Genomic DNA, 12,653 nt, shown 5'->3' on the forward strand with positions numbered 1-12,653 from the left:
TTCAGAACAATACACGTGAACCAGTTAATCACAAAGAAAGGAAAGAACTGAACTTTTGCAACATCAATATTCAGCTTTGGTGTGCTGTTTCAGCTTAAGGAGCAAACCAGTGAAGATACATTTCTGAATCTCACAAATAGAGAGGAAATTCAGAGCGAAACCTGGTTCTCTGTCCTTTGTTCAGTTCACTTTGTGTATGTTATGAAGATCAACTACAAGGCACTACGCTTGGATTGATGGATGCTGCAGTTTAATACAACCCTGTGTAGTCTGGAGTAGGCTACGACAGCAGGAATTTCTGGGCACATTCCCAGAACAGTAAAGAGTAGAAGAAATGTATTTGTAGGGAAGGCTTGTCTTCCCCACATATCCATCATAAGATTCATGAAAGAGACATGCATTTTAGGCTATTTGCTGTGCTGCAATATGTAGATACAATAAATCAGAGAGACAAAGACAGATTTCAATAACTTCAAAAAAATACCATTACCTTCATGGTGTTCTCCATTTTCTTACTGTTTTCTTCATTTGAACAACTTCTCATAACAGCTTTACCTTTACAGGAACTGCACTTTAAGATGTTAAAAATTTAATTTGATGTGTACCTTTTCAGTTTGTATGTTATCACACAAACAGAAAATATTTTTTTTCATAGTGCAACAGAAAACAATTCTCTACTCTTTTAGACATACATGTGCTTCTGAAACCTCCTGAGGATCTGTATATTATAAGGCAGAAGACATCAACACAAACTATATAGGAAAACAGAGAACAGAATGCAGAAAATTGGTATTTTGGGTATTTCCAGTGCACATTTGCATAATCATAATGCTCCCATTGGAACTATCTGGCAATACAAACTTATTTACTGTCATTGTTACCAACCTTCCAAAAATACTAAACAATTAAATGTCTAAAATTCTTTTAGAATATTTGGAATTATTAATACAGAAACAGCAAACATTTTGCTTCATGTTCTTTGACTCCAGTTATCAATGAAAAATCATATCAAAAGAAAAAAGAAACATTCTCTCTGGAAATTACCCAGGGGACTGGCTACCTAGCCAACAACTGTCCTGTGTGCCAAGTTCTTCTTATGCTAATATAATGAAATGCATTTCATTGTACAGTGCAGATCCAGAAAGAAGATCAGACAAGATTTTGACTAATGCAACTCATTATATTTTCCAGTTATATTTTCTCCTGAAAAAAACGCATGTCCCAACATTACCTCTGTATTTCAATACTAATTTATTCTGAGGGGTACGGATACCAACTTAATAAACTACATAAGAAAACTTTTAAGACTCCTGACGTGAAATGTTGCACTACTACAGTAGTTGTCCCCACTGACAACAAATATTTAATAAAATACTTAATTGTTCATGCTCTCATAAAGCATAACTGCTTGTCATCTGTCAGGTCCAATTTTATACTGTTTCATAGCTACAATTTTGCTAAATACAACAGAAAGGTATTTGTTTTCTCCAGAGCTGAATTTCTGTGAGTTGTCTTTGACTTTTGGATCAGAGATAAGGGAAAAGGAAAAAAAATATATATATATATTGTTAACAAGAAAGGATGCAATTGTTTCCTGTTATAGTCTTCAAAACTATCATTACATTACGACTACAGCCATCAAGTGATATGAATTCTGTGATTGTTTCCTGTCTTTAATATCAATGAGTGTTATTAACCAGTTGGCTGTTACCATCCAAGTGCTACCTTTTTCCTCAGCAGTGGTTTCATTCCATAGAAATTCCTGCACGTAGTGACTTTTATAGAAGTAGGGACTAGCTCAATTCATCTGCTTAAACTGTGAAGTCTGAAAAAGTCTGAAATCTACTAATAAGATCTGAAAAACGGAACCTCAACACAACATTAGATTCATCCTCTCTCTATATATAATATATATATATAAACACTATGTGCTATTACTTGGTAAAGCATTTTAAAATCCTCACTTATTTATACCATGGTCAGCGATGTGTTTATGCTTTCAAAATAAAGGGCTATTTTCTCAGTTAACATAAACTAGCATAACTCAGCTGAAGTCTAAGTACTATTGATTACCAAGTGAAGATACCCATTAAAAAAGCCAATTCCCCAATATGCTGATGATCTGATTTTACAGTTGTCAGATGTCAAGACACCTAGGACTGGCCAAGTATCAAAAGCGTGTGGCCCCATGTGAAGATGGTCAGGGTGCTACTAAGAAACAGGTGAGGTCAAAGGAAAACCTTTATATTCTGTGTTTTGTTATTGTTTTTAACAAAACACTGCTGTTAATACAGCAGGGACAAAACAGGATTTAAAATATGTTCTAGGCTTTTTTTCTGATTGTAGAAACATTTCACATTTTTTAGGTTTATTAGGATGTTTTGATGGAAAATGTTAATACGTGTTAATAATAATGAGGTTTGCAACAGAAAAGTAGAAAGGATTTTATTTGTGGAAGGATCTGCTTTTATTCCTCCTTATGTCTTCCTACATTTGGACTGCTCAGTGCCCGGTTTATGGAACCAGTGCTGTTTCTGCACCAGTGCCTAAGGTTTATGCGGGGAGGGGAGGGAGAAGGGCTGCTAATGATCGCTCAGAGATAAATGAAATTGCTGATTTAGTCAAGCTCATTCTTGACCTTGACACAAGACGGGACAGGCAAAGGGAAGAGCTCAAAATAGAGCAAGTGAAAGAAGGGAAGATCAAACGAATGCCCAGGTCTGGCCAAGACCCCCCCTACATTCAGCTAACACCTGGCTGAGTTAGAAAACATGACCAGCCCAACCTTCCTGTTGGAGCCGATTGAAGCTGTCAGCTCCCGGCTTGTCACCCACTGCATCAGGAGGCCCCTGGGCTGCCACAAGAGCCCTAATTAGGCAGAAATGGCACTTCGGCAACTGACCCGCCAGGACCTTTGGCAAAGCATTTAACATCATTAGTTAACATTTTTATTAAAAAAAGTGTGAATGTAAATGAACAGCCAATGCATTTCAATAGGGTTTGTCGGTGGCATTGCACGCCCCCCCACTCTCCCAACCACACACACACTTTTTTGCATGAATAGTTCACTTGTTTTCTCTAAAGGGGGATGGGGATGCAGAGAATGTTTTTCCAAGGGAACTAGACATGTTCAAAGCACAGGGAAGGTCTTAAACAATCAGGCCCAAACTCTTGCCTTTTGGGGAGTGTGTTGGGGAGTGAACAAACAACTAAATGCGACCTTACCTGCAACGTGCCTAAAGGGACATCTGAAAGGGAAAGGATGCGTAACCCATACCGGGATAAAGAGATGCACAATCACATATTCATCTGATTGTTTTAAGCATATTCCTTGTAGATTTGTCCTTTTCTGCTACATCTAAGAATATGGGCACCTAATCCAGTAAATTTGCAACACTTTGCTGGAGCTATCAAAAGCTACAGCAAGATAAAAGGATGAATGCCTAGGAATATACCGTCCTCTTGTTTCCCTATTATTTCTTTAAAGTACTGCATTTTATCTTTGATAAAACATTATCAAAAATACCACTCAGGCATATTAATGACCTACCTTAATTGAGCCACCACTGGCAGCAACCTGTATATGGAAAATTATTTATTCATACAGATGAATATGCAGCTTTGGGAGAGTTTATTAGTATTTATTTTTTTCTGCAGGTTCTTTAATGGAAGAGCTGCCATAACATGTCATTTCTTGACCAAAATTCTGGCACAGTTTTTTAGAGGTAAGGGGCACAAGGAAATGAAATAATCATAAACACACTTTTGAAGAAAGAAATAGACAGGACTTGGAAGGATGTCCAGTCCTCAAATATTTCATGTGTATGTTCCATGAATATGCCACAATCCTTTATTTCCTTTAAACCATTAGACTCCTCCTACCTCCACTGGAGGCACTAGGGCTGATTGCCTGGGACAGATAAAGACTATATTACCTCTAGTTTTGGAATTTGTTCCCTCAACCTGTAATAGCCATACGTTACCAGAAACAGTTGTAGTGGTAAGCACTATTACTTGAACCTTCTAAAACAGATCAAAAAAGAACAGATCTTCCTAATAAAGTACTTGGGATGAAGATTTTGGTTCAAACCCCAACTCATCAGACTTTCTTTGCAGCCATTGGAAGGTTACCTTCTTTCACAGTTTCATGTATTAGAAAGTGAAATAACAGCCTTGTCCTTTTCTCATATGTTGGCACACCCTGAGGTTCTGGTCCCTGAGCGTTCCAAACCATGTCAATGCCATACCAAGAAAAAACGTGGCTACGCACCTTTCTCCTGTATGTTCTGTTTGCTAAATAAACCAGCCTCAACCCTGACCTGACACAAAAAGAGAAGCACTACACTCCTACATATCACCTGATAGGGATAACCAGGAGATCATACCTCGGAGTACATCAGATCCCCCACAGATCTCCCCTACTGTGACAGAGCCATAGCAATGCTTGTATTCAAATGCCAGAATAAAGATATACCAGTACATGTGTACCCCACATCTGCACAATAGTGATGGAGATGCAACCAATGCACACAGGCAGAAGATATATACATGAATATGCTCACACGCACAAGGACTGTCCATTTCCAGAATGGATAAAAAACCCTCCTTTGTAAATGCTTTAGGATCTACAGATTATTCCATATAAATTCTTGCTGTGTCTGTACATAAACAAACAAGTGCAATCATTCTCTCTTTAAACAAGTATGTGTAGGCTTCAAGGCCACTCTAGAAACATTAAACCAACATGGGCTTCTAAATATAAATTTTTAAAGCACAAGACCAAGTCTTGAAATCCCTGTAGGAAGCCTGGTGTGATCTCTTGACTCACCTGTAAGAGCAAGAGTGGCAACTTTGGCAGTATTCAAATCATTGCTTACCACTCTATTAATGAAAACAAAATCTGTATCTTTCTTTCTAGAGCAGAAATAGGCAGGCATAAACATTAAAAATGTATTTGTTGACAATAATCAGATGGTGCCTTGCCTATCCCCACGATGCAGTTGTTCAGAGGTCATTAGCTTAAAAGCAATATTAGGCACAGGCAATAAATGCTCTTTAGGAAGTGTCAAAAAACCTGAATTGTGCAAGGCACAGAAAGTTGGTAACAGTAAGGTGTCTGTATCTGACCCCTTTTCCCATCACGTGGCTGTTTTCCAGTCTAGTTCTCCAGTACGGCTTCTCTTCTCCCGCTGGGAACCAGAGGGGTGGCTGAAGGGAGAGAGAGATGACAGCTTATTGAAAAGCTCGTGCTCCCTGCCTAGTTTTGGCACATTTTCTGCAGGTGCCTCACACTGTAGCCACAATAGGCTCTGGAAGAGAGGATTCAGACCTGTCAACAGCTACAGGAGGCAACTCCACAGCTTTGTCTTACATGCTAAATTCATTGTCTGCTGTTCTGAACCCTGCAGCACAGGCACCCGTTAATGAGATGAGCCCCTTTTTCTCGGTTTGTTCCTCCCTCTGTTTCTCTTGCCTTTCTGTAATGATTTAACTTGATCGTATTGGTTCCTTTCTAGTGGGGATTGCTCCAACGATCAGATAAGATAATTGCCTGTAGAATACTGCTTGGCAACAACTATTACTTCTTTGGCTGAAAATGTCAGAGCAATTGAAAGCTCTTAGTGAAGTTCAAGAACAAGGAGGCAAAAAGAAGCAGCTCCTATATATGGATGTATCTGTGTGTATATATAGCAAGTTTACTGTGGCCAGCTCTCCTGGATGATGGTGCTTTACGAGCACCACTTTCTGCATAATTTATATTTCCACGACTTTTTAAGGAAGCTAAACAACAAACACACACACAATTCACATAAGGATGTATTTTCTCATTTAGTTTGGATTTACATGTCATTAATTTTACCTTTGGGAGATGATATTACTTAATTGCCTCTTGCCTTTTCCCCATTTCCTATTCCATTTCTTAAAAAACAAACTAACACAATTTCTTTGTATTTTTAAAATATTGTCTCTATACACTCTCTATTCACTTAAGGAAAGCTCAGAGTGGCATGAAAAAGTGGATGCAGTTATTTAATAGTGCCATGAATTTAATCCCCTTCAAATTAGTCAGGCATATTCTTTATTCTTTGGTGAGCAACTCTAAGATAGACAGCTACATGTTGGTTGTTTTATGCAGTATCCCAAGATTACAAGCTCACAAATTACGTGACTGAAGACACCTGAAAAGAGCCAGGCTCTAATCTTGCAATGTAATTGAACGAGACTCACACTAGTTTAATTACATGAAGCAGAGAATAAGATGCATGGGAGGTTTATACATTAAGCATTTCAAAAACAGAACTACTATATTGGAACTAACATTATGGTTGGGTTTTGTTATCTACAACTCAGCTGATGAGCTGAGTGAATTATAGTGCAGGTATCCAATTTAACTAACTAACTAACTAACTAATTTGTAAAGTCTGCTATGTAACTTATTCAGAATTTTCAGAATTACTTTGTTGGCTGATGTAATGCTTTATAGCAAAACGGATTGAACAGATGTCTGAAATACAGTTTCTTCCTGTTCTTTTTGCAAGTGTTTTTGGAAACTCAGTAATTGCAACAGCTTCTTTTTGTTTTTCTTTTTTCTTTTTTTTTTTTTTTTTCCAAATATACAGTCCCACAAGTTGCCAAAGAGAGTAGAATTTCTATCTAAAACTTCAACATCAAGAACTGTGACACAGGAAATTGAGAATAACTGATTTTCCTTTGTGTCTGAAGCTTAGGCTAGCAGACTGACTCTGGAGCCCTTGACAAAAACTCACACTTCTAGAGAAAGCTGGAAGTGGTAATTGCTACTCATGCTTGTCCTGAAACAACATGGCCTTTGAATGAACTCCCATCACGGGGCAGGCTGGTGCAGTAGCTTCACAAACACTTCATGGCAGTCCTGAAAAATGACTGTGTGTAAGTAGGAAACACAAAAGAAAAGCTCTACTATCTTCTGACAAGTAGCCGGGGAATTTAAGATGTTCCTGTGCTCATTTCCTTGCCTGTTACAGTCAATGCTCACAGAATGCAGGAGAATTAAAACATACAAAATTGTTAATTAAGAGCTATGCTCTTTATTAAGATATTATGCTGCAAGCAGGCAGCAATTATTCTCAAATTAAAACCTAAAACCCTTTAATCTTATAGATCACATGCAAAAAACAACACAGTGCTTGGTATACACAGGAGGTCAAGAGTAAATGATCTGATAGTCCTTTGTGGATTTAAGCTTGTAATAACCCAACTGCTAGGATTTCATTTAACTTTAAAATAGAATACTAGCATCAGGCACTTCTCAAAATAATTTCACTGCATTGAAACACAGCCTGCGTTGCCAGAGATTGTGTGTGTTGGACTATTTCCCTCCCCATGAATGGAGCAAGTAACTGAGTACCAATTAACTGGCAAAGTCAGAAACCAGAAGCGTTTATTACACGACACTGACAAATAGTTGTGCATGTTTTGCTCTCGGCCTGCTCAAGAGACATCACCAGTTAACAACAAATACACCCTCTTTCTTTGCTGTGGAAAGTGGTGATTTCTATGACGGGTGTTTGGACACATTATGTATACTGATTGCTTTCTGGCTGAAGCCTGATGGGTTTTACATACTGTCCTTTTCATTGCTCTTGATACATTTCACAAAACACACAGCTGCAGATGCAATATCTTCCTCCAGTTCTAGAGGGTTTTCTATCAAATAATTCTATCAGTTCCTACCATCATGTTGCTTTCTGTAACTTTTTGTAAGAAATGGAGACTAGAAAACAGAAGTCTGTATCACAGTTGAAGATAAAATGAATGAGTCTGTAATATTTTCTGGGGGTTACACACATGATTTTTAATACAAATTATCAAATACAAATCATACAAATTATAATACAAATCCTGATAGAAATCTAGAGCCTGACAATGAACTCTATTCCTAAGCAGTGTTCCAGTTACACTCTATCAAACCATAAACCTTCTTACACTAGCATAATTAAATACTCCATGTCAATGAACTGCAACGCCATTTCCATTAGTGCAACTGATGCAAGAACTTACCGGAGTGTGTTCAGCACAGGGCACAAAAATGATTAAAGGACTGGAGCACCCCTCTTATTAGTAGAAGCTGAACTTTTCAGCTTGAAGAAGAGAAGGCTCTCTCCTTATTTATCAATCTGTATAAACAGCTGATGGGATGTAATGAAGAGGAGAAAACCAACCTCCTCAGCACTCGCTGACAAAACAAGAGGCATTTGGCACAAATTAAAAAATGGGACATTCAGTCTGAACACAAGAAAATGCTTTTTGCTGTGAGGGTGGTCAAACACCAGCACAGATGCTCAGAGAGCCTGTGTAATCTCCCCGCTTTGATATATATAAAACTCGACTGGACACAGTCCTGGGCTGACCCTGCTTGAGCAGGGTGGTAGAAATAAGCGGTCTCAGGAGGCCCTTCCAACCTAAGCAGTTGTGATTTTTGCAATTTACGTCACAGTAAAGCTTCAAGAAGGAAAGATGAAGTTTTGTGAAAGATTGTTAAAGAGACGTTCCTTTCTGCTCTAGGGAATCTGAAATATTGAATCAAAATCTGAATCAAAAATATTTTACAAAAGGAAGTCACATTCAGAAGTAAAGCACCTCCACATTTCTCCATGTATGATTCTTGAAACCTGGCTATCAACTCCTGAAGGAGAAAATGAAGGTTTTCTATTAGAAACAGCCACTATCTCTATGTCCATATCAGCCACTGCTTAATTTTAGAAAATACTGATATTTGAAATCTGAACTAATCTCCCCTGTGCAAATGCACCGTGCCAAACTATTTCTCCAATCTTTTGCAAAACACTTCAAAACCACCAGACTGACCTCATGTTCATAGCTCTACCTAACTTCAAGCTATTCTGTAAGAAACGCTGTGGATTTACAAGTCTTGTTGACTTTTGAGGAAAGTCAGACTTGTTCAAGCTCACTCAAAATCTGTGCTTTCAGACATGCCAAACAACTAGGTTTTAATATAATTCTAGCAATACACTAAATTTGCAAAAACAGTATTTTGTGGATGAATACACTCTCAAATAGTAATGCAATTCAGTAGATCTGTTGTTCTTCAAAAGAAGGTATATTTCACTGTATCAGCAGGATGTCATTCAAACATATGGTTGAATATCTTACAAGGAACTGTGAATATTGCATATTCTTCTGAAGGCATATTCTCAACAGCTTTTCAGTTTACATCTAAGTTTATTTATTTATTTAATGTGTAGGAGCAATATTTCTCTCACACTTTTTACTAAACAAGTTTTGAAATGAAAAAAACTATTAAAGGTAACAATGGAAATCATGGAAATAGAGGGAAATAGAGAATTTTAGTACCTCAATTCACACAGTATTTCTCTAGCCTCAAGGGGACTATTTAAATCTTGTTTATAGGAAAAAAAAAATCAGATTTCATCTGAGATCTGAAAATCTGGGGGTTTTGTGCAAAAATATCAGCAAGTTTGCTACCAAAAAAAAAAAAAAAACTGCATTACAGATACTGAAACTAGTGCAATGGCAATAATAAAGTCAGTTATAAATTCATGTAATCTTATGGGCTTATCCCAAAATGATAGTCAAGCTTTTGCTCCAGATGGTGCAATAGTGTTTGTGACATCCACTTTGAACTGCAATCTAGTTATGTGTCAAGCAGGAGAGTCCATTATTCACAGCATCAGTGCTGGGGAAAGAAGGTTAAAAGTTCAAGACATGCCCCAAGCGATTAAGGTTGTAAAAATCAGGAGATATACCATGGGGAAAAAAAATGCCATTCTTCCGTTTCTTCTATACTCAGATTGTCCCAAAAAATGTGTTTAAGAAAAAAGTCACAAGACATAGGAAAGCCCCAATTCCGAACAGTAATGCAAAAATTACCTTTTTATTTGAACTGCTTAAATCCCTCTGCCACCAGCTTCGCTTTTCCTAGAAAGAAACAGAAAGGTTTCTCTTAAAATCTGTGAGCAAGTTACATGACTTGAGAACTCAATTAATGCTATTTCTCACCCATCACAACATTCAGTTCAACTGTTACATACATCCAAATAACTCTGATTTCAAACTTTACTTTTTACGTATCCCACATATCAATGGATCATCTGCACCACTCCAGCTTCACTTCTTAGTCGTGTAAGCCTTTATCAGTAACAGATAGTCAGTAGCAGATAAAATACAGGTTGCTTCCAACCATCCCCACAGTTTCTGTACTTCGAACTGCAAGTAATGGTCCTCAAATGGTTGACCAAACTTCCAAATTTAGGGAATTTCTAATCCAATATAACAGGCAAGAGGAAGACCCAAAGTCCAAAGTGTGAAACTAAAATAAATTCAGATTTAAAAAATAAAAAAATAAAAAAATTGAAATGCTCTTTGGAAATTGAAAGATTTTAAATAAATAAATAAATAAATATGTTTTAGTGCTCAGAACCTTTAAAGGGTATCAAATAACCTTTTCCCATCAAGGCATCTCATTTCAACAAACTGGGGCCAGAAAACTAAAAAAGAGCAATATCCTTCTAATATGTTGCTTTTTCTGATTTCCATTATACCACCGCAGGTTCAAACCAGCACATCCAAGGAAACCATTCTGACCATAAAAAAAGAGATGATTTACATTAAAGTTTTTCCCTAGAATCAATAACCCAACACCAGAACTAAAAAACTTAAGTACATCTTCCTGCTTTTCTACCTCATGCTCATCTCTGAATTTGCTTGCTGGTTTGTATAATTGCAAATGCATTATGGCCACCTTGCCACATGATCTTTAAAATTGTATTGTAACTGATGCATGAGAATACATTCTTATTTTTGTGTCATAGAAAATATTTAATATGAATGTCACAAAGCCTGGTAACATTCTAAGTCTATATATATTTATAAGTGTATTAACATTTCAGAGCATCCTGTTGAAACGATCCTGACAAAGATCCTTATAATCCATCATGTCAAGGTCCTGCGACTAGGTAGGCTTCAATAATGTTTTGAAGCTCATAAAAGATACTTCAAAATGCATGCGCAAAGAAATCACGTAATAAACTCCTGATATCCTAGACTAAAACTATCCTAGTATTCCTCCACAACTGGTGCATTACAGGAAAAAAAAAAATAGAAAAAACAGCTACATGACAGAAATTTGAGGACAATCTTTTGTAAACTCAAAAATCAGCTGAAAGACTGGGCCTTAAGTACTTAACATTCTAAATTACCCTTAAGTTGGAATGATAAATCAAAGCCTATCAGCTCTCATGTTTTAGCTCTGCGGCCTCCTTTGCGAAGGCTGGGCTCACTCTCGCTCAGCATGAGCCAAACAGACCCACAGGAAGAATCCTCAAACTTTAGAAATAAATTAGTATTAAAATCCACTCAACTTGAAGTAACCATTGGAGCGGAGAATGATTACTCAAGGCAAATGAACACTTATATGAGTATTCTGGAAATTAACAACACTAGAGAAAAAAACATGACCTAATAGTCACCAGAAAATTCCAAATATTCATTATATACGTTACCCAAGTTCTTGTACATTTTTTATCTAGACATAAAGCCCAATCTAAATGTTATACATCCTAGGACCAAAGCTTTGTTTTAGTCTCGCATGTAAAACCATATTGAACTTTGTTACTGATGTTTATCCTACATAAAATATTGAGAATTAAAAAAGAAAAAACACTACAGAAGTATTTTTGTGTGTAAAAAGAATTTTAAAAGCCTTTTCAAAAAACTAAAATGCCTCAAAAAAGAGTAATATATGTGTGTAAGAGTATTTGTATTGCCAAACTAAAAAGGCAATCCTGATTTTATTGAAAACGTCATGCAGTTTTTATGTACTCAGACTTGACTTCAAAGAAGACCCTGTCAGTGGAATGAGCACACGTTACTTTTCTGTGAAATCCTACAAGAACACAGATGGCAGTGAGACCATGATCTTAATTGATTTAAGGGGCACTTTTATGTCTTTAAAGCAACATTTCAGAATGGCAAAAATCAGATCCTTTATGCAACACGTAAGCACGCCATAGTATACTTGGTTTTATAGTGCCCAATAGCACGTTGATTGGCAACACACATAAAGAGTCAAGTGAGATATAAAGCAACTTGGGAAAAAAGTAATGCAAAGAGTACCGTATCATAAATGAGGAGAAGCTGATCATAATTGATTTCCTGGCAAAGGAGTTAGAGCAAAGGCAAAAGGAGTTTAAAAAAAAAAAAAAAGTTTATCTGGAAAGAAACACAAAACTGATTTCTCCATCCACCCACAATACTACACAAGTATAAACATATAAAACAGAACATGGTGTTACTGGCCACCCCTAGAAAAGTGACGACAGCAAGCTTACAACATCGGTGGTTTGGTACGTTTTAAATGTACGTGCTGATATGAGTTATCTTTATTGTTCAAAAATTAAAAAGAACTACCCCAGGGCATCATTTGCACCTGTTCGTTTCTCAAAGGACAGATCCACACCAGTCACATGCGTTTGCTCACTGGGTGGGTTCCTTGGAGCTCGCTATATATACTTTGATTAGTGAATTTTTAATTACACTTTAGCCTGTTAGCACTATGGGGCCAATAAAACTAAGAGAAATAGAACTAAATTCTTTTCATTCAACACAACTGTTAACTAAACACCAATTAATTA

General features: G+C 37.0%; 1 long non-coding RNA gene across 1 annotated transcript; it reads right to left on the bottom strand.

The window, feature by feature from the left end:
• Positions 1–8,834: 8,834 nt before the first annotated feature.
• Positions 8,835–12,486, bottom strand: LOC137859582 (uncharacterized). Its single transcript, XR_011098399.1, has 3 exons — positions 12,370–12,486; positions 9,892–9,939; positions 8,835–9,697 (listed from the first exon to the last, which is right to left on the bottom strand). It is a non-coding gene; the product is annotated as an uncharacterized lncRNA (long non-coding RNA).
• Between the last annotated feature and the right edge of the window lie 167 nt (positions 12,487–12,653).

The sequence above is a fragment of the Anas acuta genome, chromosome 7, assembly GCF_963932015.1.
Source record: "Anas acuta chromosome 7, bAnaAcu1.1, whole genome shotgun sequence".
Classification (NCBI taxonomy): domain Eukaryota; kingdom Metazoa; phylum Chordata; class Aves; order Anseriformes; family Anatidae; genus Anas; species Anas acuta.